We start from the raw sequence: 8,452 nt of genomic DNA, 5'->3' as shown, positions 1-8,452 counted from the left end.
AACTTTTCAATGTACGTTCCCGGATAGTCCTGGCGTGGATGGGGGTTAGTTTTTGGTGTTAAGTGGATGTGAAATTACAAAATTACCCTTACTTTTAAAAATAACAATAAAACATTAAAAAAATCTAATTTCCACTACATGACACCTAGTTATATAAAATCAGCAACAACAACAACTGCCAGTAAATATGTGTAAAAACAGAGTAAATCACCTTAGGCTTTCCGTCAATGAGAATTACGGCACCATCTTTATAGGGAAGCATAGATAGACCATTTTAGGGTTAAACCAGATGGGAACACTCTACCAGACTGCGTATTAAAAGAGTACACCGATTTGAACCCATACTTTTCCAATATGTCTCTAACTTCGAGCTGATCTTGGTCCTACCCACCTAATGGTGATTTGAAGGTGTCAATGGGACCCTCACCGGACCGGAAGAGGTGGACTTCCACCTCTGGGACTTTGGTTCGCACCGATTTCGACTGGGGCTTTGACTCTGAAGAACTATTTAACATTGGCTATGATTCTTCTTGCTTGCTGGTTGTGGTGACCGTTGATTCTTCGATTTCTACCATGGCCGGTAGATGAGAGGTAAGGGTTATTGGGGTTGTGATTTGATATTTGTAAACTTGTAAGTGGAACTGGAAAGTGATTATGTGTAACACCCCAACCCGGATAGGGCTGACGTGTCACTATTACAGATATCAAAAACCAAATACAATCCATTTAACGAAGAAAAGTGGAGTTCGAAAGATAAAAAAAAGTCTTAAAACAGACCAAGAAATCCTAAGTCTTGATTAATTTGAATACCCAAAAAAAAACAAAGTCTTTAATCTTGAACCACATTTTACTCTCATCATCACTGGTTCCCCAAGTTTCCCCGATTACCTGACAACAAAAGACAACACAACAAAGAAAACTACGGCTGAGCCAAAGGTTGCTCAGTAACGGAGAAATCAACATTACAAGTAAAGAACAGACATAATAAAGTATGAAATCTAAACAAACTTTATTTCAAACCAGAACAAACTTCTACGGAAACAAAACTGAACAGAGTCCGAGGTATAACCCAATACTTGACTGGAACATAAACGAACACATATCGAAACATATCATGGAAATATCATAAACATATCAAACATATATAGATGTCACACTACGTGACTACACTTAAAAATAAATTAAGTCAGGTCAGACGGAAGCACCCACGAGCCTAAACAACCAAACAGGTACACAGCTAGCTAGTCCATGCACCTATGAGACGGTGAGTGCGGTGTGCACCCATTGTTCCATCTCTATAAACCAAACCAAACCAAACCAAACCAAACCAAACCGAACCGAACCGAACCGAACCGAACCGAACCGAACCAAACCAAACCAAACATGCTCGGGTGACAGAGTACAACAATTAAAGCTAACGAGAACATGCAACAATAATTACAACTGCTAAAGTCTATTGCATGCTACTATGAACTTATCAAATAATAAATGTGAAATGAACAACTAACGGAAACAGACAAAATCCATACTGCAAAGTAACGGATATGATAAAAAAAATACACTGATGAGAAGACCAAAGAATTCGTACCAAGAGTAAAGAAAATAAAATTATACTATGATGTAAACGAAACAGAATCTGTACCTCAATTGAGCTAGCACGCCAAAAGCAAAGAAAACGAATCAAGTCGTCTTCATGTAATCAAGAACCTTAATTGAGAAACGAAGCCGAGACCAACGATTTAAGTTTTCGTGACGACCAAACAAATCCAATCAAGCAGCAACAACAGATCAATGGTCGTGGATCACTGTGTACAACGCCTGGATCAGACTAATGATATCGGTGATAAAACTGCAGCGGATACGGTGGCGCGAATGTATGAAGCTAGAAGTACTATGACGTGGCGGAGTATTTCAATGGCGGAGTATTGCAATGGCGGAGTGTGACCGCGGAGTTCACGCGGATTAGGTGGTACCTTAGTGTGAAACCGGACACCGGTGGCAATTGGTGGTTCGGTGAGTTTGAATAAGAAGCATTTTTGCGAAGGAGACAAGGCTTTAAAAAGATCGAGTAGTCGGTCGTGGTTATCGGGCCGGATTCTTCGTAGGTAAATTAAACCTTGATTTGAGTAAAAGAAATCACGGATGGATTAATAAAAGAAAGAAAAGATATGCAACCTACAATTATTTTATATAAGTTGCAACATGGAATTAATGTAGAAAGTCAACTTTGTTATTTTAAAAAGAAAATTCTTAGGAAATATGTTCATGAAAGAACTAGGGAAAGTATGTATATATATATATATATATATATATATATATATATATATATATATATATATATATATATATATATATATATATATATATATATAGTGTGGGGATCCTACGGAAAGTGTGTTTTTCCTAAAAAGTGTAAAAAGTCATAAAACACAATAATTTCAGGCATAAAATACACCTAAAACTCACAAATAATAGAATGAATATTACTAAAACACCATATTCAAACTCTAATAGTCCATAAAAACTTCAAACACACCATCGTAGAACTATGAATATAAAACACACAATGCTAAACAAATAAAACACAATAATATTTGTCATTCCACAATCAGAGCCTTAACATCTAAAACACAACACAAAACCCACATACATGATGTTTTAGTAATCTTCATCATATTATTTGTGGGTTTTTGGTGTGTATTATGGTTGACATTATGGTGTTTTATGACTTTTTACACTTTTTAGGAAATTTGGACTTTCTGGCCAACTCCTATCCTATATTGACGAGGTGTGACCCGCGTCGCTCACCCGACCCGGTTACAACCTTTTATATTTACATAAATACCCAGAATTATTCTAGAACCTTCCATATCTATAAGGAAGGTGCATAACTAAATCTCCCACTTTTCGGGAAGATCATGTAAATCTCCACCTTATCGGAGCACATCCTAAAATAAGGGAAACCCTAATTGAGAACCTATAAATAAAGACAAATACGTAAGGTACGATCATCTAATTCCCATACACTTTTCCCTTCATATACTTCTCCAAAAGAACGAATACTTATTCTCACGCCGGAGGGTGGTTACAGGAATAACCCCATTCCTGTAACGAGTCCTAACGGTGTTTCTGTTTTGCAGCCACACGTTCGGGTCATTGATCGTTGAAGTTTCCAGAGTTGTTAAGGTCAGTGTTTCTTCATTGGCGCCATCCGTGGGACCAAGCAAGAACAACAAAGAGCTTCATGGCAAGTGATCAGAACATGGCTGGTCAAAGAGCGACGAATGATAATCTGACGCTAGGGGCGGGAGGCGTAACCGCCCCAGTATCATCACCGGCCGTTACCAGATCGTTAGATTTGGAGTTCGAGGCGGAGGGGCCACCACCAGGGTTTGGTAACGTTACCACCGTCTCTTCCCAGGCCGTGGTTACAAACCCTTACTTTTACATGCCCTCACAAACACAACCCGGAAGGGTGGAGGGAGCAGGCAGCGGCATCTCAGCCCCAGGGGCTGCTATTTCTTCACAGACTTCGCGTCTTTTCTCCACCCCAGTCATCACCTCGGCGAGTCCTAGCATCTTAGCACCTGGAACCAACACTCCTCAATACTACCAACCGTTGATCTCCAGCCCAATGCCACCGTTGTATTCAGCCGCACTCACGGCAGCATTGTCCACCCCGCCTCATCAGCCGGTCATCATGCCAACGGGAGTAATGAATGCCCCTGTCACGCCAGGCAATCAGATGTATTTCCCGGGATATTGCTACGCGCCCCCTTTCGGGTACTTACCCTCATACGGGGGAACAGCCTATCCCCCTCAGGGAATGACACAAGGGATGTCACAGTCGCCCTACGCGGCTTACATGCCGCCGTGGTGGAACTTTCCGAGTCCACAACCAATGTATACTCAGGCGTCAACTGAACCCGTACACGACAGGGAAAACGCGGTCCGACCCCGGTTTACTCCTTTTGAAAACTCCGGTCCAGGAACAGGTCCCGCCCCGGGTGCAAACAACCCACCGGCACAAACAGTGAACTTAGAAGAGGACGAGTTAACCAAGCCATACAAGCCAGTAGATGCAACATTCCGATCTAAATTTACACGCCGTATCGCCGAAGCCCCTATTAAAGAAAAACCAAAGATGCCCCAAACAGTCGGCAAGTACGACGGCCTCACCGACCCGGATGATCACCTTAATCTATTTAAGAGTGCGGGTGAGGTGGCTTGTTGGCCCATGCCCCTTTGGTGCAAAATGTTCGTACAAACCTTAGTAGGAGCAGCGCGAGTATGGTGGGACAGCTTACCCACAGGCGAGATAGACAGTTTCGAGGATCTGGAATCAAAGTTTATCCTACAGTTCAGTCAACAGCGCCGACATACGAAAGATAGGAATGAATTACTCCATATCCGTCGTCGAGACAACGAAACGGTAGAGAATTTTATCATCAGGTTCAATAAAGAAAGCCTGGCGATACCAGGTGTCACTAACGATTTGGCATGCGGAGCTTTCCTCCAGGGGGTTAATGATGACGAATTACTAAGAACGTTGCATGGAAGGGACGGGGTACCCCCGACCATAGACGAGATACTGCGGATTGCCAAAGTATACGTTATACAAGAAAAAGCGGTAGCGGCCAGCCACGCGGCTAACAGAAAGAAAGAAGCCTTGAAGAACCAAGAAGAAAAAGACAATCGGGGGTCTAAAAGTAAACACAGGGGAGACCGATATCAGCGGAACGACAGAGACTCGCGTTACGATAAGCATCGGAGCTCATACTCAAGAAATGAAACGTCAAAACCCCGTTCTGAATATCCCAATCTAAGCAAGACCCCGGCAGAAATTCTGGCCTCGGAAAACCTCAGGCTCAACCCACCAAAGCCGCTGAAAGATAACCCGAACAAGGATACAAGCAAGTACTGCGAATACCACAAGGGAAGTGGACACGACACCAACGATTGTTTCCAGCTTAAAAAACAAATCGAGTACTTCGTAAAGTCAGGAAAGTTGGCACATCTGGTGCGAGATATCAAGCAGGGTCCGCCGGTGGTCAAGGAGGAAAATGACAAGGCGGCAGGAAAAAGGCCGCGAGAGTTAAACATGGTCCATGCTGGTATAGGAAGAGGGGCTAAACGGAGTTTCTCCACCCTCGAGCCTTGGATGTTGGCAACAATGACCATCGAACCACGAATGGAAGATTTGCATCTTACCACGGACGCCCTGATCGTTTCCGCGGAAGTAGGAGATTACCGAATGAGGCGAATTTTGGTTGACACCGGAAGCTCAGAGGATATCATATACGAGCACTGTTTCGATAGAATGCAACCGGAGGATAAAAAGCTGCTCGAATCGGTACATGCTCCCATTAAGGGTTTTACAGGGGAAAAGGTGGATCCCATTGGTCAAATCACCTTCCCGGTAACCTTCGGGCAAGCACCCAAGGAAAGAACAATACTACTAACTTTCCTCGTGGTCCGCGCCGAGTCATATCACAATGTAATCATCGGAAGGTTCACTTTGGGGAAGTTAGACGCCATAGTCTCCACGGCAAGAGGTTTTATGAAGTTCCCAACACCGCAAGGTATTGCCACGGTGTTTCGAGATAGAGTTGGAGAAGTATTGGACACCAAACGATGCCGTCAAGGCCCCGCAGGGGTTACAGGGCCAGAGAGGTGGGTACTGAGCACACGCCACCCGGATCAAATGGTCACCATCGGCGATACTCTGTCCCCAGAGGTAAAGAGCAATTTGAAACAATTGCTAAAAAGAAACGTAGACATATTCGCTTTCGAGCACGCCGATATGACCGGAGTCCCTCGCGATAAAGCAGAACATAAGCTCTCCACGCTCCCAGGCATTAAGCCAGTCGCCCAGGGTAAACGCAGTATGGCCCCGGATCGCCGGGCAGCGGTCGTTAAGGAAGTACGCAAGTTAGTGGAAGCTGGAATCCTCAGAGAAACACAGTATCATACCTGGGTGTCTAACCCGGTCATGGTTAAAAAGCCAGATGGCACATGGCGGATGTGCATTGACTTCAAGGATCTGAACAAGGCGTGCCCGAAAGACGCATACCCGTTGCCGGAAATTGATTTAAAAGTTGACTCCCTGGTACCGTATCGATACAAGTGTTTTCTAGACGCATATAAGGGATACCACCAGATCAAGATGGCCAAAGAAGACGAAGAAAAAACAGCCTTTCACACCGACGTCGGCATCTTTTGTTACACCAAAATGCCTTTTGGGCTACGGAATGCGGGAGCCACCTACCAGCGCCTCATGGATAAGGTTTTCGAAACACAGATCGGGCGGAACTTGGAAGTTTACGTAGACGACCTGGTCATAAAAAGCAGCGAAGAGAAACAAATGTTGGCAGACATAGAAGAAACTTTCCAGCGGCTCAGAAAGCATAACATAAAGTTAAACCCAAAGAAGTGCTCTTTTGGGGTTGAAGAGGGAAAATTTCTGGGGGTAGTAGTTACCCACGACGGCTTTAAAGCCAACCCAGAAAAAATAACCGCCATATCGCGGATGCCATCCCCCCGAACGTTGAAGGAAGCTCAAGCCCTAAATGGACGACTGGTAGCAATCAACAGGTTCCTTGCAAGGCACGCTGAAAAATCACTGCCGTTTATAAAAACGCTGAAAGATTGCCTCGACAAAAAGAATTTTAAATGGACGGCAGAAGCGGAACGAGCTTTGCAGGAAATGAAGCGGTTCATAGAAAAACTACCCACGTTGACCGCGCCCAGACACGGCGAAGTGCTAAAAATGTATCTGGCGGCGGCCCACACAGCGGTAAGCGCGGTGCTCATGGTTGAACGAGAAGGGAAACAAACACCCATATACTACATAAGCCGGGTGTTGGCGGGGCCTGAAACGCGTTACCCTACACTGGAAAAGCTGGTATTAGCATTAGTACACGCCACCAGGCGATTAAGAAGATACTTCCAGGCACACCGCGTACAGATCTTAACTAATTACCCGCTACAGCAGATCCTGCACAAACCTGAGGTCTCGGGTCGGTTGGCTAAATGGGCTATCGAGTTGGGAGCCCTGGATATCGAATATCAGAAACGCACAGCAGTCAAGGGACAAGTTATCGCCGATTTCTTAGCCGAAATACCAGAAGGAGAGGTAGTCACGGACCCGGTTGTCCAAGACATACCAGAAACGAGCACAGCGAGGCAGACTTGGAAGTTGTACACAGATGGATCGTCTAGTGGTAAAGGGTCTGGGGCAGGTTTGATGCTGATAAGTCCGGACCAAATCAGGCTAATGTACGCCTTACGTTTTGATTTCGAGTGCTCCAATAACGAGGCGGAATACGAGGCGCTACTGGCTGGTCTACGAATGGCAAAATCCATGGGTGCAGCCAGGGTCGACGCATACGTCGACTCACTGCTGGTCAACAATCAAGTCAACGAAACATATGAAGCAAAAGACGAGGCAATGGCGAGATATCTGGCAAAAACCAAAGAGCTCATGAACTCTTTCGATAAAGTCACGCTCAACCACGTGCACAGAGGGAAAAATCAGATAGCAGACGCCTTAAGCAAACTTGCCACCTCCGGCATGGAAAAGGAAGTCAAGGTTGAGACATTACAGACACCTTCAATTGAACCGCGTAGCGTCTCCGCTGTCACAATGGAAGAACCCTGTTGGTATACCCCGATCCTGCTTTTTCTCAAAACCGGCGAACTGCCTCCCGCCAAGGGCGAGGCACGAAAGATTCAAACGAAAGCACTGCAATACGAGGTCAGCGATGGTGTCCTGTATCGAAAATCTTACCTGGGTCCCCTCCTACGATGCGTCTCCCCGGTTGAAGCGAAATACCTCATCAGTGAAATACATGAGGGTATATGCGGTATACACGCGGGTCCTCGAGCAGTGATCGCTAAAATTCATAGCGCGGGGTATTACTGGCCCGGGATGCATGAAGACGCCGTCAGAGAACTGAGAAGATGCCTCAGCTGCCAAAAATTTGCCCCTCAAACAATTCGGCCCAAAAATAGTCTAGTACCGGTGACATCGGCTTGGCCTTTTCAGAAATGGGCTGTAGATATTGTGGGACCTTTCCCGCCCGCTCCCGGGAAATTAAAATACTTAATCGTGGCGGTGGACTACTTCACCAAGTGGGTGGAAGCAAAACCCTTGGCTAAGATAACGGCAGAAAACGCCAAAAAGTTTCTCTGGGAACACATTGTATGCAGGTTTGGCCTACCGCTCTACCTGGTAAGTGACAATGGGACGCAGTTCACGGATAGAATTTTTCAAGAATGGTGTGCCGATCTCCACATTCAGCAGATCTTCACGTCGGTAGCACACCCACAGGGTAATGGGCAGGTAGAGCGGACGAACAGAAGTTTGTTAGAAGGTATCAAAAAACGGCTGGGACACGAGGGAAGCTCGTGGGTGGAGGAGTTGCCACACGTCCTTTGGGCGCATCGAACA

The sequence above is a fragment of the Helianthus annuus genome, chromosome 9 (genome assembly GCF_002127325.2).
Source record: "Helianthus annuus cultivar XRQ/B chromosome 9, HanXRQr2.0-SUNRISE, whole genome shotgun sequence".
NCBI classification, from domain to species: Eukaryota; Viridiplantae; Streptophyta; class Magnoliopsida; order Asterales; family Asteraceae; genus Helianthus; species Helianthus annuus.
This window is presented reverse-complemented; position numbering follows the sequence as displayed.